The sequence below is a fragment of the Saccopteryx bilineata genome, chromosome 3 (genome assembly GCF_036850765.1).
Source record: "Saccopteryx bilineata isolate mSacBil1 chromosome 3, mSacBil1_pri_phased_curated, whole genome shotgun sequence".
Classification (NCBI taxonomy): Eukaryota; Metazoa; Chordata; class Mammalia; order Chiroptera; family Emballonuridae; genus Saccopteryx; species Saccopteryx bilineata.
The window spans coordinates 56,673,166-56,700,114 of record NC_089492.1 but is presented as its reverse complement, the minus strand read 5'-3'; the positions used below and the strand labels follow the sequence as shown (position 1 = coordinate 56,700,114).

The 26,949-nt window shown below is 41.3% G+C and overlaps 1 protein-coding gene across 8 annotated transcripts in view; it reads right to left on the bottom strand.

The window, feature by feature from the left end:
- Positions 1-26,949, bottom strand: part of FAM110B (family with sequence similarity 110 member B) — a 161,578-nt gene that overhangs the window by 87,566 nt on the left and 47,063 nt on the right. For 4 of the 8 annotated variants that reach the window (XM_066266161.1, XM_066266160.1, XM_066266164.1 and 1 more), the window contains one exon: positions 24,784-24,874. The exons of 2 other annotated variants lie outside the window; for them this stretch is intronic. The gene's annotated coding sequence lies outside the window, so the exon portion shown is untranslated. Of the gene's footprint in view, positions 1-3,484; positions 3,567-24,652; positions 24,760-24,783; positions 24,875-26,949 lie in introns of those variants that run through there. 2 more of the 8 variants (XM_066266169.1, XM_066266168.1) reach the window with 2 other exon arrangements.

Below are 26,949 nucleotides of genomic sequence, written 5' to 3'. Positions count from 1 at the left end.
GCCCTGCACGTGTGGGCACATGCCTCCTGCTCCAAACCCTAGCACAGGCCAAGAGAGGAAGATAGAGCAGTAAAATTTACTACTTTTCTAAAAATTTCCTTATTTTCAACAATGGAATGGAATATTTTCTGTCTCTTTTTCTCTTTTTACAAGATGAAATTTTCTGTCCTCCCAAACGATGTGTATGCTGTGTACTACTTGGAAGAATCTATTTTGCAGGAAAAAAGAAAACTCCACTGTCAACCAAGAAAAAGCAATACTAAAGCATTGTGTTTCTTTTTGGTTTTTATTTTTGTTGTTGTTGTTGTTTTACAGAAACAGAGAGAGAGTCAGAGAGAGGGATAGATAGGGACAGACAGACAGGAACAAAGAGAGATAAAAAGCATCAATCATCAGTTTTTCGTTACGACTCCTTAGTTGTTCATTGATTGCTTTCTCATATGTGCCTTGACGGGGGGGGGGGGAGGGGGCTACAGCAAACCGAGTAACCCCTTGCTCAAGCCAGCGACCTTGGGTTCAAGCTGGTGAGCTTTGCCCAAACCCGATGAGCCCGCGCTCAAGCTAGCGACCTCAGGGTCTCGAAAATGGGTCCTCCGCATCCCAGTCCAATGCTCTATCCACTGTGCCACCGCCTGGTCAGGCAAAGCATTGTTATTTTAAACACTGGTTGGTCTCCGTTGTCTGAAAAGAACTAAAATTTCAGTTAGCTTACCATCCATTCTGATTGACTAGTTTGGAGTGCTCTATAATTTGTGCTCATTCATGCCTTCATACATATTTCTTTTCAGCATTATTCCTGGGCCTAATTTGCAGTGAAGTGAAATGGATTACAACAAATTTTTTATATCTGACCAAACTGAAGTCATCCAACTGCAAAACACATTCCACTTGCAAAATTCCATGTCAGAGTCATGTATTAGTGATGTTTCACATTTGGTGGAAACGTGAACCATGGTAAGGTGGTTCCTCTATTCTCCCAATGAGAAGCCAGTATCCTCCACCCACACAAGAATAAGAAGCTCTTTCATAAAGACAGTGATATTCCAATACAATGGTGTTAATAAGAATAAACAGACCAATGAAGCAGAAGAGAGAGTCCAGAAATACATACACAAATATATACAACTATAAATATTTTCTGACAAAGGAACTCAAGACAATTCAATGGAGAATGAAAAATATTTTCAACAAATAATAATGGAACAGTTGGACAGCCATTTGAAAAAACAGTTAAACAGTGACACTGTTTCTCACCAAAAATACCAACCTTAGATAGGTCACTGACCTAAATATTAAAAACAAACTATCAAGCTTCTAGGAGAAAAGCAGGTGAGAATATTTTTGCAATCTTGTAGCAAGTAAAAACTTCTTAAGAGTCACAAAAAAAAACTAAATGTAAAAGAAAAGAAATGGCAAATTAGTCTCTAAAACTACTTTAAAATTCTGCTCAGCAAATGGCATTGTTAAGAAAAGAAACAGGAAACAACACTAAATGGGAAAAACCATATCCAAAATATGCATTTGGAAAAAGAACTTTTAGCTAGGAAAAAAAAATAAAGAACTACAAATCAATATAAAAAAAGACAGAGTCCATCATAAAAAGGATATCTTCACAAAAGATATACAAAAGATCTATAAAAACATGAAAATGTATATAAAGTCATTAGTTATGAGAGAAACACTAATTAAAACCACAAGAAGACACTATTTCATAACCACTCAAATTGCTAAAAATAAAAAGACAATACCAAATGTTGGCAAGAGTGTGGAACAACTAGAATTCTCATACACCACTAATGGGAAAGTCTCAAGTCAATCAAACATTTACCTCCGACCCAGCAAGCCCACCCAAGCTAAAGGAAAACATATGCCCACAAAAAGATTTGTTTAACAATGTTTATAGCAACTTTATTCTACGTACCCATCTGGAAACAATACAAATATCCATTCACAGAAGAACAGATAAACAAATTGAGATGTATGCACACAGTGGGATACTACTCAGCAATATGGAAGGAGCTACTGAGAGGACAAGGATGAATCTCGAAGACATGACACTAAATGATGGGAACCAGTGCAAAGTGGACTTACTACTGTGGAGTCCATTGCTGTGAAGTTAAAAATAGACAAAAGTAACTTATGGTGATAAAACTAGAACAATGATTTCTTCTAAGGGTGAAAAAGGGAGATGTGAGAAGAAAATGGCAAAAAGAATTTGCTGGAGTGATGGAAATGTTCTCTATCTTTATTAGAGTGGTTACCTGACTGTATAGATGTGATAGAACTTATCAAACTGTATGCTTAAGATCTGCAAATTTTACCTAAAAAATGCATATTATATTAAGAAAACAATATTATAGTCTTATTACAAAGTTTTTATAAATTCTGCTATTAATTTGATATCTTAATAAAATTATTTTTATTTTAAATTCTTCTGAATCTTTCAAACTCCAACTATATGTAGTATGCTATGGACATGTAAAGAGAAACAATGACCCAATTCTACATGAATTTATAACAGAGTTTAGCTATTTGAAAGTCTGATTGTGCTTTCATATTCAGATCACTTTATCAGGATCTGAGAATATTTTTTCTATTTGTAATCCCTTGAAAAGTTTATTTTAAACAGTTAACCACTGTAATACCCTTTAAAACACCTTTTCTTCAGTTATTTTTGCCTCTTCAGCTTTTACCTAGCCAAGTATTCTTTCATTTGTCTCATATTTATAATAAAGCATTTTTCTGGAAGAAATTAATACATATTTAATATAAACATACCTACAGAACTTGCCTTTGTTTCCTGAGTGACTTGTATATCACTCTTAAAAATAAACATACAAAACCATATGATTTTACTTACATGTGGAAACTAAAGAACAAAATAAATGAACAAACAAAAGAGAAACAGCCTCATGGATACAGAGAACAAAGGGATGGTTAACAGAACGGAAGGGGTGGGCGGTTGGTAAAAATGGTGAAGAGATTAGTACAAATTGAAGGAGTTATAAAATAGTCGTGAGACTGTAGAGCATTGTGAATATAGTGAATAATATTTTAATAATTATGTATGGTACCAGGTGGGTACTCGACTCATTGGGTGATCACTGTGTAAATTGTATGAATGTCTACCCACCATCCTATACACTTGAAACTAAGAAAAAATAGTATTGAAAGGCAATTGTAATTGAAAAAAACTTTTTTCAAAAAAATTGAAAAAACAAACATACAGCTGAGGCATCTTGAGTTAAAGAAGGTATGAAGATAGTCTGGGATTTGAATATCTTTTTTAATTCTTGTTTGTTGCATAACCTTAGATTAAATTACTCAATTTCATTAAGATTTAGTTTCTTAAATAAAATAGTTGTATCAGCAGCTATTTCATAGCTTCAAAAGGGGAAGCAGGTGGGGGTTGGCCCATAGAACTAATAATGGGGTGTTCTGACTTTACAAAGCCACATACAGAGAATTCTAAGACATATCATACCTGTCCCCAGAGGGCAAACTGTTCCCACTGACACTACGTATGACAATTCAAAGCAGCACGGCCGGGCAGCCACCTCTGAGGGATGAAGAATTAACACAGAACGAGGTCAGTCTTTCACTCAGTTATGGCCCAGAACAGCTAACGTTTATTGAATACTTTTGTGTGCTTGGTCCCATACTAAAACACATTCATCATTTAATCCTTGCTACATTCCATGCAGCAGATACTATTATCACCACTTTACAGCCGAGGAAACGGAATGAGAGGTCATAACCCTCTCAAGGCACCAGCCAGTGAGTGGTGGAATCAGGGGGCATACCTGCAGTCAACCCCAACACATGCCTTTGAACCACGAAGCTGCACCATTGTTCCGGAGCTTCCGAGCCTTCCCAGGAAATTTAAAGGGTGACTGTGAAGGGAGTGGGAAGGTCAGAAATGGGGAACTCTCCATTTGAAACAGTCAGTTTTGGGGAACTTGGATGCTCAAGCTTGATTCACAGAAGTAGAAAAAAATAGAACAGTTGAAAGGGCAGAGCCTTCAGCTTCACTGCTTAGGAAAATAAACTACAGTGTAATTTCCCAATCTATAGGAAATAGAGAAGAGCAGACTTGCTGACACCGTGTGTTCAGCTGCTTGTGTGTGTGTGTGTGTGTGTGTGTGTGTGTGCACACGCATGCACGCATGCATACACACACACACACCTCCCCTTAAGCACTCTACAGTTAAGCCCAACACTTCCTCAGCCATGCCAGCATTTTGTGCTCTGGGAGCCCTCACACCGCTGCCCAGGCTGCGGACATGTGAGCTGCCCAGTGCCCTCAGTAAGGAGAGCAACAACCAACTGCAGGGGCCCGCAGAGGGGAGCAGAGCCCTCCAGGTTGCCCAGGACCAGCTGAATGTGTTTTCATGGCACTAAGTCCTCGGCCATGGTATGCCTATGGCTATAAACCATGCATAATTTGATTAGCAGCATTTAACACAATGCCTCTGCAGCCTCATTTACCAGCTCGGGACAGGAGAGAAAGGCTGACCACTCCCACAGAAAACATAGGCTTCTTCTTCACTTTGAGCCCTGTGTCCTGCCTTGGCCCCCAAAGCACAAGACAGCCAAAGATGGAACATCTTTGAGGGTCCATGTGACATGTGGATACCCTGTTATTACCTTCAGAATGGGGATAGACAGAGTGGTGTGACAGAGAGGGTTTGTCTTTGTCACAATGGACACACATTAACAAGGAAAAGCCTATGGAAAATGAAACAGCAGTTTAAATAAACTATGCATCAGTATGGCAATGTAATGAACCTATCAGAAAAGCATCGAAATCCTTCCCGACACACACACACACACACACACACACACACACAAACACAGAGCAATCTATGCAAACCTAGCTCTCTTTTGATGTTACTCAAAGCAAATTCAGCCTTCATTTCAGGCTATAAACATGTCATCTTGGGTGATTTATAAGGGATACCTCGGGAGACATGTGAATTATGCCTTCATGAAGATTTTAGTTTTAAATGTTACCAAGGCCTATGAAAATGCAACCTAATACTTAGGTTTACATAGAAATGTCAGTGTTCCCTGTTAGTGCGACTTGATGCTTTTTTTTTTTTTTACTATTCCACAGATTATGCTTCTAAATAGATTTTGATAACTAGTAGAAATGAAATGGTACTAAAAAGGTAAACAACAGTTAAATATTATTTATTAAAATAACCACTGGCTTTTTTTCTTGATGGAAGTGTCCTAACAATTTTAAAAAGCTACAGATATCAATTAATCCAAAAATAATTTCATGACTGAAAATTTTTAGTTTTTAAAAAGTTACGGCCCTGGCCAGTTGGCTCAGCAGTAGAGCGTTGGCCCAGCGTGTGGAAGTCCCGGGTTTGGTTCATGGTCAGCACACTTAGGAGAAGCAACCATCTGCTTCTCCACTCCTTCCCCTCCCCTTCTCTCTCTATCTTCTCCCCTCCTGCTATTATGGCTTGAATGATTCGAGCAATTTGGCCCTGGGCACTAAGGATGGCTCCATGGCCTTGCCTCAGGCTCTGAAATAACTTGTATGCCAAGCAACTGAGCCGTAGCCCAGATGGGCAGAGCATCGCCCCTAGTGGGCTTGCTGGGTGGGTCCCAGTTGGGGCACATGCAGGAGTCTGTCTCTGCCTCCTTGCCTCCTGAGTCTCACTCAATTTTTTTTTTAAAGTAACATATTTTAGACTAGACGTTGACAAACTTCTGTAAAGGGCCAAAGTGTATAGTTTAAGCTTTGCAGGCAACAGTCACTGTCAAGGCTCCTCCACCATCACTGCAGCGTGAAACCTGCCAGTCAGCAAACACAGAAACAGATAAGCATGGCTGTGTTCCAATAAAAGTTTATTCACAAAAGAACCGACAGTGGGTTAGATTTGACCTACGGGCTATGGTTTGCCAACTTCTGATGTAGACTAGACTAAAACAGTATAGAATCTATTCTTTAATATATATTGGAAACTAATACTACAGAGGAAAAAAATACTATAAAAAGCAAGGCCTTTTGAATCCAATTGTATAATGTTAGAGGTGGCAAATGTTTTTTTAATTTCTTGATGTTGCTAATTTTTATCATGAAACAAGACTTGAAGGTGTTTATCCTTTTACGCACACAGCACATTAACAGGTGCTAATGCGGTCACAGCTGCAAACAGAGCATGTCCTATGTGTGACTCCAGGTGGCTACAGGGTGTTCTACTTACAAGGGAAGGCTTCATTAGACCAGGATTGGATCTCAACAGGCCCAAGAACCTCAAAAAAGAAAAAAGTCACTTCTGTCACTTAAGAGCACAATTGCTTCACTCAACTTCAAAAGGGCACTTAAAATGCCATGTGCTTTGAAAAACACACAAAACACTAAGGGAGTAGAGAAAAGCCTGTATCCTTCTCAAATGACACAAAAGAATTTATGTCTACAAGTTTAAGGGAAATGAATTAAAATATAATCTTCAGATCAGGAATGGTAACTATTTAAATGCCAAAAAGAAACATAAGCCCAAATAAAAAGAAAAAATGACAAAAAAGGTGCTGCAGTAAGGTGAGAGAAGAATGAACATATTCAAATGAAGCCGGCTAACAAGATCCTCAGCAGTACACGCCTGCCCGCGGCAGGTAGGGCGGACAGTTATGCTGGGCTCTACCACTGTCCGTCAGGCGGCATAGGAAAATGTGGTTGCTCTTTGACCCTCGCTGTGCACTGTCCCAGGTGACAAGCCAGCATGGCTGACTTGGGCTGGCACCCTCATGACAGAAGGCAATCCACTCAAAACCCAAACTCCCAGAGGTTGCCACACAAGTCCTTTCTGGAACAAGAGAGGATGTAAATAACTGTCTCAATTTCAAAAGATTTTATATCACCATTCATGTGACTATTTTTTTAAAAGGTACTAATTTGAGAATGTAGCAATTCAATATTAAAGAGACTCTTTCATCAAATTGTACAGAAAACTGGAGGGGGAAAGAAAACCCAAACAGAAAAGGACTTGAGAAAGTGCTATTAAATAATTGTGAATTTTTATGATATCCGAATAAATATGTCACTTGTCTGAGAAACAAGTTTACAAACTACAGCAAGTACTTATATAATAACAGCTGCAGCCACAGTAGCACCGTCTTTTGCTTCCGAGATATATGATTCTCTCCAATCTCAGGAGACTCTTGTGAAAATATACTGGTCCCAGGGCTTTGGGTAAATGTAGATTTCAAAAGGGTCCACACACAACTGTCACCAACTTTCAGTTGCTACGTCCTTTGCAGTCTCTGTTTCCTCCTATTTACCAAATCCTTGTGTATCTGTCTGGCTCTATCTAACTGAAGATGCACAGCAAACTGCACCCTGCTAGCAACGAGTCATCCGTGAATGGCATTTTGAAAAACCACACTGATGGTTTACCAATTCTGCAGTAATGAAGGTGAGGACTAGGGTGTGGTTGAGAAACACTTCTTGCTCTTGTTCAGCTGGAGTTGGAAAGAGACTTTAGAAGGGCACATCTATTTGCCCTCAGGAAGGAAGGATATGGCCCTCTGGGTGTAGCCTGCCCTATCTGCTGCTGGAATCTTTCAGTCAGGAGGTAGCGACAGGGATTTCATATCCAGATTCATTTCCCCACCTGCCAGTGTCCAATATATAATTCTGCATATTGAAAATGTGTTAAAGCAAGCTGAAATTTGGGGGAGGAAAATAAAAACATTGTTAAGTCAGGCAAGATATTGAACAAAAAGCTTATAATAAAACACAAAAATCATGGAAGTAAAATAGCTGAAAATGTTTTACTGGAGCACCAAGTTTGAGTCTTCAACCTTTTTCTCCCCTATTGAGGAGCCACTGAGCCACTTCACCCGCAGGTGTTGTAAAGTACCAAAAGCTACAGAATTAATATTAATATTTTGGGAGGCTTGAAGAACATTTTATTAATTTGGGTTAAGGTGTGCAGAGAAATAGTCTCTGTACTGTGTGATTGGCATGACCAGGATGGCCCTTGGCATTGTATTGTAAATGCAAAGGGGTAAATGGCTAGCCAGGTACAGGGAGAGAAAAGCCAAAATAAACCTTTTCTCATAGCAATGAGCCATTTGCAGGCATTTGTCCCCACCAAAACTACCTCTCCTATGTAAATGTGTGTGGTTAACACGTGTGACTCTGGACAGAGAGGTGGCAGATAAACACTAGATAATATAGGAATGCCTTTAACATGTAAAGAGACATCTTTCTACCATTGTGTTGACTTATAAATTTTGTTTTCTCCAAAATGATGTATGGCTTGCAAATTGAACATGGTCCTATCATGTTAAAGGACATATGACTATAACCAATAGTGGTAAGGGGCTCCTAATTACAATTTTTGCTTCTGTACTTCCCACTTACAAAACTATAAAAACTAGGTAGAACAAAGGGCCGGCGTGCTCTCCTGTCGGAGTTGCTGCCGCTTGGCCAAGCTAGACAATAAAGCTTTGATGTGTAACCGACGGACCTTGTTCGTGTCTTCCATGTTTCGGGTCCCTCCGGATTAGGAATGACACTATCTGTAGTGACCCTTTTAGGAACCTATGGTTCTAGCTCCACAATGTGCTAATGAGACCACCTGCATGGCTTCAGTCCACCTTCCACCCTGGCCTACACACATGCATGTCATCAGCAGCTCAGGCTGAAGGGGTGCCAAAGTGAGCTGCCTCCTTGCCAACTTGTCCCCATCACACTTCTCTGCCCGTTAATGGCAGCCTCATACTCTCAGGTGCTTCGGCCAGAAACCCTGGGCCATTCTTTACATTTTTCTTTCTATCACACCATACTTCCCAGTTGTCATTAGATCCTATACAGTCAACTTGCAAAATATTTCCAGAACCTGACCATTCCTCACCGCCTGTATAGCTGGCCCCTGGCCCCGGCCACTATCACCTGTGCCCGGATTACAGCATCTGTCTTACTGGTCTTGTCCAGGCTTAAGTTCCTACAGGGGTCACTCAGAAACCACAGAGACCTGGGAAAATGAAGGTCAGGCCACGTCACTCAGTCTCAAACCCTCTAATGAATTCCCATTACCTTCAGGACAAAAGCCCAAACCTGAACAGCAGCCCCATGGCCTTCCCCACTCTGGTTCCAAGCAGACCCTCGCTGCCCCTGCCTGGCAGCTCCAGGTTCCCTCTGCCTCAGAGCGGGTCCCTCTGCCTGGGGCCTTGCCCACAGAACGCTGTCTGCTTCATACTCTCTCCTGTGCTCTTGACTCAAATATCCCCTTCTAGTGACCCCATTCCTGGCCGCCCATCGGTATCAGTTTTCTGTTGCTGTGTAAAGAATTGCCACAAACTCCGCAGCTTCAGGTCACACCCATGTACTGTTTCACAGCTCTGCGCAAGGGCCCAGGCATGGCTTAGCTGGGGCCTCGGCCCATGGCCTCTGAGGGATGCAATCAAGGTGTGGTCTGAAAGGCCTTCCTTGAAGAAGCTCTGATTTCTCCTCTGAGTTCCCATGGTTGTTGGCAGAATTCAGTCCAGGGCTGGAGGGGTGAGGTCCAATGTCCTGGCTGTGAGTGGGGGCAGGGGGCACTGTTACCTATCAACAGCTCACAGCCTACCGGGGCCCCTCACAGCTCACTTCTTCGAGGCCAGCAGGAGGGTCTGCTGAGATGGAGTCTCATGTAACATACTCTAATAATCACAGCAGTGACACCATCACCTTCACACACTCCAGAGTCCTGCACCCAGTACGGGGACATCTGATTACTCTGCCTGCCATGACTCTAAAATGCCACCGCCTCACTCCTGACACACACACAACTATCCCCCATCGCTGCTTCATTTTCCTCCGCAGTACTTTTGTCACTTGAAATACCAAATATTTTTATCTTCCATATTTCTGCTTCATCTCAATGTAATGTAATGAAGCCTGCCCAGAGCAGACCTTTTCGTCCGTTTCTGTTTACTGCTCTAACCTCAGCTGGCAAAAGAGCAGTACCTGGCTCAGAGCAGGTACACCTCAAATATTTATGGGGTGAATAAATGATTTACTACATGGGTTTGCTTCAAACACGTCAGCCTCTCAACATCCCAACCTACAGTGCTGGCGCAGACTCCCAGGACCTCTTGCTTCTGTCACCGAATTGCATCAGAATTGTTTAGTCACAAAAAAATGAAGCTAAATGTTCTCCTTCCCATGGTAACAAAGCTATATAATTTTAGTTTATTTATAGATGTATCAGCCAACTATGTGGTGGGAACTCCACATGGAGTACTTGTAGGACCAGCATTGTGTACTTACAGAGAAGCATACGGTCACTGTCCAGTCCCCAGGCTCACAGGTGTGTGTGACTGTTTTTTTAGTCTTAAAAATTCTCCAAACAGTGAAGGAAATAGGAAATAAAAGTCAAACTCCCTTTGAATACTGACTCCAAGGAAACAACAAAGACATGGCTGGGCCAGTGATTTAAACAAAGAGAGAAGTATGGCGTTCAGAAGCAATGAATATCCTATCACCGAAGTAATAAATGTTATAGATCCATTATCCACCTCATTTAAAGGAATACTGCTTTTTTTTGCAAGAGGGAGGGAAACAGACAAGGCTAAAGGCTATAAATGTGAAATCCAACTCCATGTAAAATACACATTGGGTTTCCATCTTACCCCACGTGTCTCTGGTTAGTAACATTTTTTTTTAGGTGATAAAATAATGTATAGTATATGCATTTCAAACAATATTCATAAACCCAACTGTAAATGCAAGTTCTGTAAACAAATGGATGATTTTCCTGACACGCAGCCTAAAACCACTGGTGCACAGTCTCCACTAACAGTAACCAGATGCTACTGAGGTGGTCCCAGGTCCCAGGAGGCAGCCCACTTTTCTCTCTTATCTCCTTTAAGCTTCCCCTCCCTTATTTATTCTGCTAGCAGCATCGCTATTAATACAATTCAAGGAACACAATTTCTAATTCTCCTGTGCCACTGATAAATGAGTATTCACTTCTGAATTCCTGGCTGGTTTCAGCTTCTGGCTTCCCCTCTAACCACATATACAGTCTCCAGGTTAATCTGCCAAACACAGGGATTCTGGCAAGTTGCTCCTCTGGTCATGAACTCAAAGCAGCTCTCTACGGCCTAGTTTGTCAAGTCCATAGCTCTCCCTATGGCTTTGCCTGTCAAGGTCGTAACCTGGATTAAGCCCTTAACATGGGCCAGTCTGGTTTCTATGTTAATTGCAAGGCTGCACACGTGACTCCAGCCCTCATCTGGCCAAGCCCCCGGGTAACTGGCTGAAGGAATACAGATCAATGAATGAAAACCACAAACATCAAACCCTAAGCCTTGCTGACTATAAAAACATCTCTTTATAATGAAGAACAGACTGCTTTTCCTTTTCTTAGAAATACATTATGGTTAACAAAGAAGAAAGTCCATAAAACATGGTCATCAGCTCCTCAACATAAAAGTACTAGAAACATGGAGGTCAATGTGGCATTTCCTGGCACCTGCACTGAACTTACTGTGGAAGCAGAATTCTAACAGGGCCCCCAGGAATTCCCAACGCCCAGGTATGCACACCCCACCTAATCCCAGGACGGTAAATATAATGGACTTTTCTCCTGTGATTAAGTATGTTATATGGCACACTAACTTTAAAGTAGGGAAATTATCCTGATGGGCCTAGTCTAATCTCCCAATCCTTTAAAAAAGCAGAGATTTTTTCTGGCTGGTCACAGATGAGAAGTGAGGGGCATTTGATGAGGGATCCCGCCATGATATTGGAAGCCTGTGAGAGGGCATGTGAGAAGTCCTAGGGCAAGGAGTTGATGGCTTCTAGAAACAGCTAGAACTCAACACTGCCTGTGGCCTATAGCTAGAAAGGGGGACCTCAATCCTGACAAAAACTTCAGTGAGCTTAGAAACAGATGTTTCCCCCAAAGAATCTTCAACTGAGGTACCACCCTGAGTGTGAGCCCCTGAGCGGAGAACCCAGCTGAACCATGATGGACTTGTCACCTCCAGAACAGAGAGCTAAGAAATGACCATGGAACTCTGTAGAAATTTGTTGCACAGCAATAGAAAATATGCTTTCTTAATCTAAACCTAGTCTCGGTCTAATCACATAAAAATAACATTATCCTAAAGGACCTCACAGCATTATCAACTGTCCTCATGGACATGAATATACAGCCAACAAGAGAAGAAGAAAGGACAGTGTGAGAGGCCTCCCAAGGAAATCTCCAACCCTCCTACAAAGTCGTGAAACCTGAGAACAAACAGAACATAAAATCTTTTTTTTTTTTTTTTTTTTTTGTATTTTTCTGAAGCTGGAAACAGGGAGAGACAGTCAGACAGACTCCCGCATACGCCCGACCAGGATCCACCTGGCACACCCACCAGGGGCGACGCTCTGCCCACCAGGGGGCGATGCTCTGCCCCTCTGGGGCGTCGCTCTGCCGCAACCAGAGCCACTCTAGCGCCTGGGGCAGAGGCCAAGGAGCCATCCCCAGCGGCCGGGCCATATTTGCTCCAATGGAGCCTTGGCTGCGGGAGGGGAAGAGAGAGACAGAGAGGAAGGGGGGGGTGGAGAAGCAAATGGGCACTTCTCCTATGTGCCCTGGCCGGGAATCGAACCCGGGTCCCCTGCACGCCAGGCCGACGCTCTACCGCTGAGCCAACCAGCCAGGGCAGAACATAAAATCTTTAATGACAGGGACTATTCTAGAGATCATCATGTGTATCGCTTCTCGCCTTTTGGCTAAGATCAAGAGTAAAGATTATCATGTGTAAGCACTATTTCTCAGAAACGTCAAAAATAGGAATCATCCCTTCCATGATTATCTTACTAACGTTAACATCAATAACAGCAATATCAATATTGTAATTTATTTCAGTTTCTATGTCATGTATTATGGAAAATGTTCATCTTTTATTCATCAAAATAATAATTGATTATCTATGCCATACAGTCTCCTTTGTATGTGCTTGTTGAGTAATCCCAGGGAAAGCTAAAAATCATGCCTTCCACATATCATTACAAGAAAAAGTAAACAGTAGAGGATGTTTGCCCACTGCTTTTGTTAAAAGCAAACATTAATTGCTAAAATACAAATATTCTGCATCTCATTTTGCTTTTATAAGCAATCCTGCTGTTATTTCAATTTATAGACGTTTGTTTCATTTCTACTCTATGCTAGGCTCTCTTCTAGGCACTAAAAACATAGAAACATAAATCAGTCCTTAACGTCCAGTCACCCACAGGCTACTGAGAGAAACAAGCCAATTAAGAATCGAGACAAGCACTTTCAATCGGTACAATATTAGTGGTATGTGTTTTGAGTAAGATGCAATGTAGCCTAGGAATTATATAATGTTTGGTGTGATGGTGGTGAGCGATCAGTTAAAAAAGTGTTTATCTCCATCTATCCATCTGTCCATTCATCTGTCCGCTCATCAGTCCATCCATCCACCCAAGACTATTACAAGTTAAACAGAAATGTCTGACCCAATTAAAGGCAGTTCAACATTTATTGTGTCCTTAAGGACTATAGACAACTACATCCTTTCATTAAATAAAACTATTTTTTCATGATATACTTCTATCCATAGCCTGTTTAAATATGAAAGACGGTTGACCATCTGAAACTGTCACAATTATGTTTGAACATCTCTAATAAGAGGTCTGAGTACAATGAAATTTTGAACGTCAATGGAAAAGAAATATTATTTTGTTCACTAACTTCTAAAATTCTCCAAATAAAAAGTTATATTAAAACCAGACTGACTCCTAGAAATAAAATATAATATAATAAAGTATATGAGAGTTTAGGACCTAAATCAAATATTAATCCTTTCATTCTTGACCCAGCATTATAAAATGACAATAATTGTATTCTTGGAGAGCTAGTGATTAAAATAGAAAATACTGAATAGTATAGTTTAAGTACATATACACACGCACTCAGACATGGTATCTATCATACCAGTCCTGATGTTAGGGAATGACAATCTTAATCCCTATCACTCTATAATGATATTTCTTCAGTAAGAAAATTCCCTGTGATAAAGCTTAACTTATGGGCATTTATTTTAAAAGAATGAACTGTGACTCCTTAAACAAGTTGTTTACAAATTCCACCACTAAAAATTATTCCTAATAAAATTTTCCTAAACTCAGTCATCAAGGGCTTAACATTTGTTGTGTGCTAGATGAAGCCAGGGACACAAAACACAGTGCACAGAAATAATCAGCACATAATGAATGCATTGATTGAATGCAGTGAAACGGACAAGACCTGACCTAAGCCTTTAAGTAGTTTATGTATCAGCTGTAGAGACACAGCTAATAAACACACAAAAATTAAAAAACAATATGAAACAATAACAAAACACCACTGAGAATTTCACACTTAGAAATTATTAAGATGATAAATTTTACATTATAGGATTTTTATTACCATTAGCCTAAAACAAAAATAATCCTTATTTATAATTCATAACTAACTGTGAGATCTTAAAACCATACTGTATATTCAATTTGGAGCTTTGCCTTTAAAGGAGGCATGAGATGCTTCTTTTGTTTTCCTGACAGTGGTCCATTTTAAAAAGAAGAGGACAACTTACCTTCTTCACACTACACAGAAAACAGGAGAGTTTTACAATGTGCACAATCCCTGCACCGTACAATCACTCTGTGGAATACAAGAATTAAAGCAAGACAGGCAGGACAGGCCCTGGCTGGTTGGCTTAGTGGATAGAGCATCAGCCTGGCGTGCAGACGTCTTGGGTTTGATCCCTGGTCAGGGCACACAAGAGAAGCAATCATCTGCTTCTCTTCCTCTTCCTCTATCCTTTCCCTCTCTCTTCCCTTCTCACAGCCAGTAGCTCAACTAGAGCACTGAGGATAGGTCTGAGCACTGGCCTCAGGTGCTGAAGATAGCTCACTGATTCAAGCACTGGCTCCAGGTGGGGGTTGGCGGGTGGAGCCCGGTTGGGGCACATGCGGGTCTGTCTCTCTGTCTCCCCTCCTCTCATTTAAAAAAAAGAAAGAAAGAAAGGCAGAACAGAATATCGCCAAAAGATGACGGCCTGCATCCCACCTGGTAATTGGGGTCTCCCAGCTGCTGGACAGCTTGACATTGCACAGGGGACTCAGGAAAGCCAAGTACAGAGCTCACTTTACTTAGTGAAGGGGCCTTTTCAGTTCATGAGTATCAAGTTTTAGTTACTTTTCACTCAGTAACTAATGAGTAACCATGTATTCCTACATAAAAACAAAAGTCTGAGGACCAGGCAGCCTATTTTCTAGGACTGCCCTACATGCTTGTTAGGAATTGCCTCATTTAATTCTTACTAGAACCTCACGAAGCGGGTACCAGGAGAACATCAACTTGAGAACATTAATAAAATGGTAGCAACATTATAGGATTGTGGTGAGGATTAAGTGACAAATATGCTATGTTGATTAGCACTCTGCCAGGCACAGAGCACACGGTGAATAAATAGCAGGTATTACTATTACTTGGCTAACTGAAGTTCAGGGGACGGGGATTTCAAGTGTGAGCAGACGAAAAGAACAAGGGTGTAGAGAGCATCCAAGATTTCAATTAGATCAGTACAGCTGAGGAGAGGCGTTCCAAGGAAGGGAACAGTAAGGGCCAGAATGGTGATTTGAACTCAACTATGGAAGAAGGTGAGCACCCCGCTTGCCACATCTGCACCATTTACCCCCAGTCCTAGTCATGGGAGTTCGTAAAAGGTTTTAAAGAATAAAAGCGGCACGAAGGTAGTATCTTACCAAGATCCACCTACAGGCAACATTCAGGGTGAACTGAAAAGGGACCATCTGAGGGACAGAGGAACCAATCAGAGGTCACTCAGCAATACCCAGTGATAAAAGGAGATGGGGACTTAACCTGGAATATAGAAAGGACAGAAAGGGGCAAATAGGAAAGAGTCAAAGAACAAAAATACTAATGAGTGAATGCTCAGGACTTCTGGTGATTCTCTAAGGCTTTCCAAAGATGGTTCCTTAGCAATGGAGGCTCAGTGGTACTAGCAGAAAGGCCAGGAAGAGAGGCTAGCTTAGCAGGAACTTCAGGAGATCTGTTCATGACACTATGAATCTGAGTTTGAAGTGAAATAGCAGTTAAGTGGACCTAGTAATGGGCATAAAGGTTGCGATAATCAACGAGGAAGCACAGCAGGTACCAGGTATGAGGACCAGGTGTGAAGGTGAGGGTGATGTTCCCAGGTGAAGGATGAGCAGATGTTTGTACCTGAGCCCTGGTGGATGCACGAACTTAGATCATGGGAAATGGATCAACAAGGAGGGCAGAAAGGGGAGGTGAGAAACTAATGTAGGAGGACAACAGAAAACCGAGCAACAAGTGACAAAGTCCTGAGGTCAGGAAAAAGGAATGACAGTGTCCTTGACTTACAAATCAAGATCAAGATCCTAGAGAAAGCACAGAAAAGAGATTCCAGAGGAAGGGCAGAGAGGAATGGAAGAACAATGATGACCACAGACAGGACAATAGAACACATAAATGTGAGGGGAAGTAAGAAAGGAGAAACTCCACTGTGGGGATGAGGGTGTCAGGGCTCACCAGGATAAGAACAATGGTGAGATCAACGTTAATATTCCTTTTAAAAGAAAAAATATTCAGAACCCTGGCTGGTAGCTCAGTGGATAGAGCTTCAGCCAGCATATGGATATTCTGGGTTTGATTCCCTGTCAGGCACACAAAAGAAGCAACCATCTGCTTTTCCTCTTCTCTGTCTCCCCTCTTCTCTCCCTCTTCCCCTCCCACAGCCAGTGGCTTGACTGATTCAAGCATGGCCCCAGGGGCTGAGGATAGCTCCACTGGAGAGCAACGGCCTCAGGCACTTAAAATAGTTTGGTACTAGAGCATCAGTCCTAGAGGATGTTGCTGGGTAGAACCCCATCAGGGTGCATGAGGGAGTCTGCCTCACTATCTCCCCTCCTCTCACCTAAAGTAAATAAATAAATTAATTAATAATATTCAGCAGCATCAAAACATTTCCCACCAAACCTGCAATAAAGGAACATTTAATGCTTCTGCTTTTATCGTCAAAATGAAAACAGATCATTTTCTGAAAAGAACTTGCAGGTGCTTCTAACAGGGACTACGTTAGATCAGAGAAAAACCACTGCAAAAATCTGTTTGCTAAACACTTCACTGCTGACTTACTTTGTAATAATGAACCCACTTAAGCACTCTAGAGTTTCAGGCTGAGTTTAAGGATTATTAAGCAAGTATTTAAATCAACACTAAATTTCAACAGCACATATATATCCTAGAGATTGTGAATCCATTAAGCTTTTATGCAAATAACCATTCTGGAGAAGTTGAGAGTGAAAAGAAAGAAGCTAAAGTTTAAATTAAGTCCTATTTTGACAAAAATACTTTCTCCCAAATTCTCAAATTGGTCGCCAAGCACACTAACCTCCTACATGAAGAAGTTATTTTTTAAAAATACTAAAATCTCAGTAATCATTACACACATTAAATAGCCTCTCAAGTTTTACAAGAGAGCAGTCATTTACCAAAACAAGTATAAACTGTACAAAGACAGAATTCCTCTATTACTGTTTCATAGAAAAGTACCTCTTCAAACATTCATTAAGTATCATTGCTTGATTAATATCAGTTCAAAAAGGAGAGAGAGAGAGAGAGAAAAAAAGAGGCTAAAGATTAACGATAATCTCATTGAGGTCCCTGGTGCCTCCGGCCAACTGCTGTGCCTCGGTGACCAGAACCACAGCTCAGTGGCCTCCAGAGATGACACCGAGGAGATGGGAAGAGGAAGAAATCAGCAGGTTCCAGGGACACCCCAGACGTCACTAAGTTTAATAAACACACTTCTAGTCCTCAAACCTCACTGCAGGCCTCCTACCCAAACACAGCCATGCTTAACTACAGAGAGGCTGGAACTCTTGGGCTAAGACATAAGAATTATTTCACCATTAAAAATCCGGCAGAATGCTCAGGTCACTGCTTCCAAAAAACCTAGAGTATCTCACTCTTCTTGTATAGTCTTCACTGTTTTCATAAGAAAGAAATCTACTGAGTTTCCATTTTCCACCTACTTAGGTTCACTCCTGAAACACCATTTCAGTTTGGTTTGAAAATGCCCCCTATCATTACCGATATTTTCTCTTCTTAACTCTTCCATCCAACTTTCCTCTGCTTTGCAAATGTGTTAACATGACGGTTGTCAACCATATCAGCTCTAGAAATCTGTTTTATACACACTCACACACACATACACATGTAAAAGCAAATTCTCTATATATTTTATACATATATATAACTATATATATTATAAAGCCAATTCTCCCTAGCATTTGTAAAAAAACCCCAAGCATTGCATATTCAACTGAACCATGATCAATACAATAAATTGGGAGCCCTGACCATCATTTGGCAGAATGGCACAGTCCAGAGTAAGACCGCTGATGCAGTACTAAAAACTGCACAACTAATGGATGCCTGACTTGGCATCAATCACTGTTCTTACAAAAGTAAATGTGAGCAGGTGATAAAACTGAAGATTAAAAGTGTTGTGAACACCGGGATAAGACGTGCACATGGATTCCCTTCTCCCAACACGTGCTCTAAGGGGATTTTCAAAGATGAACCAGCAAGGAAGAAATTATATATGTATAAATTGTAGTAAGATGTTCTGGTTATCTCAGATTTGTTAATGGGTGACTATGTACTTAGTGAGGGTTCTTGGTACACACAGTGTAATAGAAAGAACGTGGCACATGGAATTACAAGGCTTCAGTTTGTATCTGACAGTTAATGCCTGGGCTCCTATAACCTCTATGTGCCTCCATTTCCTCATCAATGAAACAGGCACTCTTTAGAATTACCATAAAACACACAAACGATTTCTGAGAATCTCGAAGTCCTAAAAGACTAAACTATTAAGATTTTATTTGAAAGTCTATAGTTATGTATTAATATATAGTAAATATTAGTTCTGACAGTTGCATAAAATATGAAAATTTAATTACAACTAACCTACTAATGCTAAGTTGGTCACCATGCTCAGTGAGTATCACATTTTATTTTTGTTATGGTAACAAATGCTGTTAGCTGAAAGGAGGAAAACTCTTTAAAAGAACGCCTGCAGGCCTGACCTGTGGTGGCGCAGTGGATAAAGCGTCGACCTGGTCCCCCCTTCTCCCTCTCTGTCTCTCTCTCTCCCTCTCTCTCTCTCTCCTCTCTAAAAATGAATAAATAAAAAATAAAATAAATAAATAAATTATAAAAAAAAAAAGAACGCCTGCATTTTGGTATTGCAATCTTACTTTTCATTAGTTTCATAAGATGAAAATACTCCTTGGTTTGTGCCCCGTGCTGCAGTGGTCTGCACAGGTGGACACTGAATTTTAATCAGTACATAAAACTTGAATGGCTGTAATCACCGAACGGTCATGGCCATCAGCTGGAATCCAAGCTGAGCAGCAGAGCCGCACGGTATATAATGAGACTGATGCATTTAAACATGCCACATAAAGTAGAGCTGTTCACGGAAGCATGCAAGACCTTCGCCTCCTGAGTCGTGTGCACAGTCAGATCAGTAAACAGTTCAGTTCACTCACCTAGTGCAGTAGTTCTCAAACTTTTTGAAGCCAGAGCACATTTAAAATCCTCCAAATAATTGTAGGTGCACTATATACAAATTTCTGAGAAATATGTTATAATAATTAAGTCAAATATTAAAGAAAAATATATCAAGTCCAAGCGTGCTTTTGTGGTAATTAAATGAAATAAATATGACAAAATTAAATTTATTCTGACATTAAAAAAAGCCTGACCAAGTGGTGAAGCAGTGGATAGAGGGTCCAACTGGGACATAGAGGACCTAGATTCAATACCCTGAGGTTGCCGGCTTGACCCCTAGCTGGCTTGAGTGTGGGATCATAGATATAACCCCATGGTTGCTGGCTTGAACCCAAGATCGCTGGCTTGAGCACGGGGTCACTCGCTCTGCTGTAGCCCCCAGTCAAGGCACATGTGAGAAAGCAATTGATGAACAAAGGGGACACATTCGGGGCAACACTAGAATCTATGTAAACACAATAAATTAAAATCAATTAAAAAAACATTTTTGTTACATTTTTTTTTGAGTTATGCTTTTTAGAATTAGTAAAAAAAAAGAGGGGTTAAAAATAAAAAATGACAAAAAGTTATCTTTTTATATATATAGATACATTCTTAGTAAGATTTAGTAAATTCGGCAGGTCCCGGCGTGAATGTGTTAAGTTTTTTCATTCTTGTGTTTATGAGAAACATGAGCCTGATGTGTCCTAGTGATTTCTTTAATGTTTGGGCATATATTTGAAAGGCAAACTCTCATTTTCTCATCAATACCTTGAAGAATTCCTCTCTTTTTACACTTAATTGTGTTGAGTACAGAAAGCCCCCACTATACATATCATATCATCTTAACTTTACACCAAACAAAGGATAGGAGAAACTTGCCTCCATTCTTTCCGGGGAATATGAGGGGGGGTAGTGTAAACAATCCAGCACCACAGCTTAACAGCCTTTTGCAACCTAATCAGGCAAGTGAGGTAGGGGTTGGGCAGACTGTCAGTTTACAGCCAATTCCCCACACCTGTCCCTCAAAAATCTAAACTCCAAAAACCCGGTTGGTTTTTTGGACCCCAACAGGCACATATTTCTCTGGAATACCATAGGGCGCACCTGGAAATCTTCTAGGGCACACCAGTGCGCCCTGGTGCACACTTTGAGAACCACTGACCTAGTGACTCTAGAGCACTCACTGGGACTCACACCCTGCTTGAGGCCCAGGGGTGGAGCAGTCAGAAGACAAACCAAACTTCCTGTCCTCATGGGGCTCACGGCATAGCCCTACCAATCAGCCTTCTAACTGAAGAGCGACACAGCAGCAAGGAAGTATGTGATCACACTGTCAGGACAAGGAGTGCCACTGTGCAGCCGTGAAAACTGCCAATTCGAGCCGCGAAGAGAATGCAATGCTAGCATGCTCTGAGCTGCACAACATGGACAACCCAGAGCTCTGCCTGCTCCTGTCACAAATGTGGCACCAGCCCTCCTAGTGGACAGAGCTACATCACACAGACTTACTGTCAGAGTACAACTAACTTCACTAATATCTAAAACAACCCTTTAACAGACTATTAAGTTTCACTTCTAAATAATTAAAGCTGCTTAAAAAGGAGCTTTTCATTTTAGCCAATTAACTTATTATTTCTTATTAGTAAGTGGTATAAATGTTACGGTATATATCCTATTTAATACTGGACATATTTAACTGGTAAAACAGTTTAAAGGCTTTGTTTCCATTCACGCACACAGTATTTTGTCCTTGTCTCATGAAAACTTCCAAGTGCTGCTGAATTGTAACTATAACTGTTATTTAACTAAAGAGTATAAAAGTATCCAGGAATTCCTAATATCTGATAGGTGAGTGTGTTTTGTTGGCGTGAAGCTAAGTGACAACTGAAATATTTAAAATTGCCTTTTATTTTACTGGGTGATGTTCATAATTTGAGAAATTGTTAAACTGATTTTTTTTGTGTGTGTGTGTGTGTGACAGAGACAGAGAGAGTCAGAAAGAGGGGCTGATAGCGACAGACAGACAGGAAGGGAGAGAGATGAGAAGCATCAATTCTTTGTTGTGGCACCTTAGTTGTTCATCGATTGCTTTCTCATATGTGCCTTGACCGAGAGGCTACAGCAGATCGAGTGACCCCTTGCTCAAGCCAGTGACCTTGGGCTCAAGCTGGTGAGCTTTGCTCAAATCAGATGAGCCCGCGCTCAAGCTGGCGACCTCGAGGTCTCGAACCTGGGTCTTCCTCATCCCAGTCTGACGCTCTATCTACTGCGCCACCGCCTGGTCAGGCTAAACTGATTATTTTTTTAGTGTAATATCCAGTTGGCCAACTAATGTCCACCTAAATTAGAAATTAGTACAGGTACTTATCCTGATTCCTGTTACAACTGTAATAGCTTCTTTATTTCCCTTGTATTTGCTGCTTTTGAATGGACGTTTTCAGCATATGCAGTGAGTGAAAGGTAGCTCTGATGCCAAGATGAGCTTATAAGAATTCATGGGTTATTATCATAGATACACTATATTAATTTTCTATATGTTCATGAAAGTTTTCTAAAAAGGGCTGTCCGCCAGGTTATGAAGCGCCATGCACAGAGGTAGGTGTACAGGCTGCGTACTACACAATCTTGGAGACGTCATCATCACCATAGTGGTCTGTGTGAGTGCCACACAGTGCCTCTGAGCCCTCAGATGTGTGGGTATGAGCCCACAACTGCTACAGAAAGTAATGCCCACGTAGCACCAACATGGTATTGCACGCAGGTCCCCCAAAATAGATATGTAAATACCAGAGAAACGGAAGTCACATTCAACGGTTCAAATAAGGGTAAATGTATATTTACACTATCAAACCAAATACAAAAGAATCAGGGAACATGATATGGACTTTTTGGAGGAGCAGTGCAGCACAGCAGTTAGAAAACAGCATTCTAGAGCTGGTCTCATTGGGTTCAAATCTTATTCACTACTTATTAGTGTTACCCTGGAGGCCAAGCTATTTCCCCTCTCCATGCCTCAGTTTCCTCCTCTATAAACTGGTTACAATAGCAGAGCTTAACCCAGAGCTGCTATGAGGATGAAGTGAGCAGATGCAGGTCAAGTTGCTAGAACAGTGCTGCCACTGTAATCACATGGAGGTATTCAAACTGGGGATTAGTATTATCGGGTAAGAAAATCAAAGCAGAAAGAGATTAAATAACTTCTCATTTCAGAATGAAAATGAAAGTTCTTGGCTTACATGAATGTTTTCATTAGGCCACTCTGCTTTACACTGCAACTTTCTTACAGAAGTAAAACCCATGACTCGCAGTAACATGCCCGAAAAGCAAAGCCCCCCACATTTGAGTGCTTTGCCTGACTGCTGACACAGGTGGTCCCTAACAGGCCACCTGGGTTGATGTACATGGCATTCTGAACCCATGTGCTGCAGTCCCTGGGATGACACTCCCCATGGACAAACAACACTAGTTGACATAATCAGCCATCAATAAGACTTCAAATTCTAGGAGGGAATTATCGTCAAAAAGCTCCTGAGTTCTGCCCTAGTGAGGTGTCTCCTGCTTTCACTCATGTACTATAAATATCAGCCAACTCCTGGTGCATGACACTGGCACCTCGGAGGATCATATCATTGATTGCAATGCAGACAGCATCAGCTCCTGGTGCCCCGAGGGAGAAGGACGTGTTATGAAGATGAACATGTCATGCGAAGTCTCAAGGGCTGAAGAGAACACAATGTGAAGTGGAACAGCTAGAAATCACAAAAAGTCCTGGCATGTTAATGAGCAGGTGCTCTTTGTCTACTTCAATTCTTATACAAGGACCCAGGGAGGGGAGATTTGATAACCAGTTTTGACAAAGATGGTATCTTTTAGATAGTAGGAAACAAAACATGCATAGGAAACGAGTTCTTCACTCACGCCTTTGTCTTAGGTATGAGAAAAGGACAGCCCTGTCCCATCCAGCCCTGGCACACAGGGTGTACCTGTTATCCAGCTGAACCAAGACAGGCAGAAGAGCCTTGCAGCTCCCCAGGCCCTGTGTTAGCATCACCTAGCTATCCCTCGCCTCAAGAAACGAGATTGGGAGATCCTATGGGGAAAAATTAAAATGTGCATTGCAAAAAATCCAGGTAAACTAGAAATCTGAATAAATTAGGAATAAATATACTGTGTAAAACAATCTTTGTCAAAAGCAGCCAAAAACCAAATGGGACACACAATGTCACTTCTGAATGATATTAATATTTTACCTACAATTCTCACTGCTGTTGAATTTAGCCAGAAAATCAGGAAAAAGCACACAAACTTTGTTTCTCAACAGGTTAATAAAAATGCATATATTAAGCCCTGGCTGGTTAGCTCAGTTGGTTAAAGAATTGTCCCAAAACATTAAGGTTGAGAGTTCCATCTCTGGCCAGGACACCCACAGGAAGCAACCAATGAATGCACAACTAAGTGGAATAACAAATGAGTCTTTCTCTCTCTCTCTCTCTCTCTCTCTCTCTCTCTCTCTCTCTCCTTTCCTCCCTCCCTCTCTCCCTCCCTCCCCCTTCCTATCAACAACAAAAAAGAAAATATATATGTTCTATCTTTAAATCAACATCTGTGATTTTAAAATGTCTTCATCATAATGTAGTTAGTGTAAAATCCTGGATCAACTATGGAGTATGGTATCTAAAAAGAAGAATATTATTTTCAGTCCAATGTTGCTTGTTCTAACTTACTGCTTGGTATACTAGTAAAACTAAAAATTGCATGACTTATGGAAGCAGAAAAATCAGAATCTATTTCTCTTTATGGTAAACAACAGGAAAAGCTTGGAGAGTTTACATAGCTTATCTGAAGCCAAATCCTTCTCAAAACAGAAGCTAGACCCCTGCTTTTTTCCTACAAAAAAGATGTGGGCATTAGACAGTAAGCTCAATGCCTGGTGCTGCTTCCTGACTTAAAGCAGAAATTCACTTCAGGATTACCGAGTCCTATAGCTGAAATAGAGAGTAGTGATATACCCTCAGTCAGGGGAAGTTCTCACTTACCAGGTGGCTCACATCAGGAAGTGCTGCTGACAGAGGTTCTTCCTTCACTAATCACTGTAGCACAAAACTTCAATGCCACATGTTTGTGACAGCTCGTGAGTGAATATCCCCATCCCAGGTAATGCACTTACTTTCCCTATGTGGCAGTGAGACTCCCCAGCTTACAGTATACCTGCTGTGACTCCCTCTGGCTGTGTCTTCCCCCAAATAGACAGAAGCTACCTAATAATGACAAATCAAAATGAAAGAACATTAGTAATGTGTTGGCTGAAATATCGCCTCCAATTATGTGATAGGGACCACATAATACCAAAAATACATTTAAGTGACGTACATAATCATAATATGCATATGAAAATACATGATCATAGCAGGATGTTTTAAGTCTTGATAAAAGCATAGAATAGGAAAAGTGGTAAACATCACCATGTTTTTAGATTAAAAGGGTGGTTTTCATACTTGTTAGAATAAACATTTCCACTTAATGTTTATCCATGTGGTTAAGTTACTGTGATTTTCCCATTTCTAAACCCCTGCTTTAAAAACAAAATTTATTTATCACTAAAATTTATTTTACCAAAGATCATCATATACCAACAAGGTTGCTAAAATAAGGATAGAAAAGAAAGAAAAAAACAGAAGTGAAAATTTTAGGCTTAATTAAAACTGAATCAAAAAAATACAACAGTCCTGATCTTGGAGGAGACCACCCAGGTCTGCGCAGGCTGCTACCTGAGCATGCGTCAGCTTCTCTTCGTGAGCATTAGTTCAGATGCAGTAAAACGAAATGCTGAGAGAAAAGCAAACGTCTTCTTCTTTGCTTTATTCTGTTCAATAAATAAATTGCTTTGCTTTGTTCAATAAATAAATTGTCATGAACACAGATGAATTAGCTTGGGGACAGAATACTTCATGCCCAAATCAAAAGGTAAATGTTTTGCAGGAAAAAAAAAAAGGGCTCACCCAAGGAGAGCTGAGGCAGGCACAGTAAGTCAGAGAAGAGGTGACCTTCAAACAAGGAGGCTGACTTCTCTCTGTGACTCACTGCACTACTGGAGGGGGGCAGAAATTCAGCTCTGAAACTCCTATTGCACTTCCCACTGTCCAAGAGATGGGTCTGACTCCTAATACAGCCTGTTAAACAGCAATAACTTATTTTTTTTTTTGACAGAGACAGGGGGAGAGTCAGAGAGAGGGACAGATAGGGGCATACAGACAGGAAGGGAGAGAGATGAGAAGCATCAATTCTTCATTGTGGCTCTTTAGTTGTTCATTGATTGCTTTCTCATAAGTCCCTTGACCAGGGGCTACAGCAGAGCGAGTGACCCCTTGCTCAAGCCAGCAACTGTGGGGTCATGTCTATGATTCCACGGTCAAGCCAGTGACCCTGCGCTCAAGCCAGCGACCTCAGGGTTTCGAACGTGGGTCCTCCGTATCCCAGTCCTATGCTCTATCCACTGAGCCACCGCCTGGTCAGGCAGCAGAAAATTTTAAATTACTATTTTAAAAACTGTGTGACTAGAGGTCCAGGGAATGAAATTTCAGTATTATGTAAATTCAGTGTGATCTCATGCTAGTAAGACTCAACCTGGATGGTTAGAAGTTAGAAAGGGAACAAAAATAAAATGGAGCTGGTGATAAAGGCCTTCTTGGTCCCTGAAACACTGCCTGTGGTACTTCAGGGTTGGCTCCCTACCCCCCCACAGCCCCCACCCCGCATCAGCTGGGAAAGAACACATTACATTCACCTCCAGGGAAAGGAGCTCACTCTTTACATCAAATTAAGGCTGATCTCAACTCTGCATTTTTAGCATGGCCCACACAGGAGGCTCTGACAGGGGGCCCGCCCCCCACATTCTCAGAGTGAAGCTATCTCAGGGCTTGTCTCCCATCCCCAAACAGGACCAGCAGGGAGGGGCCCTGGGAATGCCAGAAGAGCCAGGTTAACTGTAACTTAATCCCGGGCACAGCAGGCGACAGGGCAAAATTACGTCAGAAGGGCATGGGGGAGTGCCATTTCACAACCTCTAAGTGCGTGCTTCTCCACGGCCACAGCCTGGTCTTTGCAGAAGGTACTGAGAATGCCCAGGGCACTTCTATCAGGCGAATTATTAAATGAGCAAATGCAAACATGTGGCCGCTGAGGAGATTCCTGAACGCCAGCTCTGTTTCTACAGGTCTCAGATGAAGTAAATCTGTCCCTTACTGGGGTGGGTATTGAAGGCCGATCGCTTTTAATGTGATTTAAAGTGCTGGTTACTATATACTAACATTTTAATTACATGAAGAATGCCTAT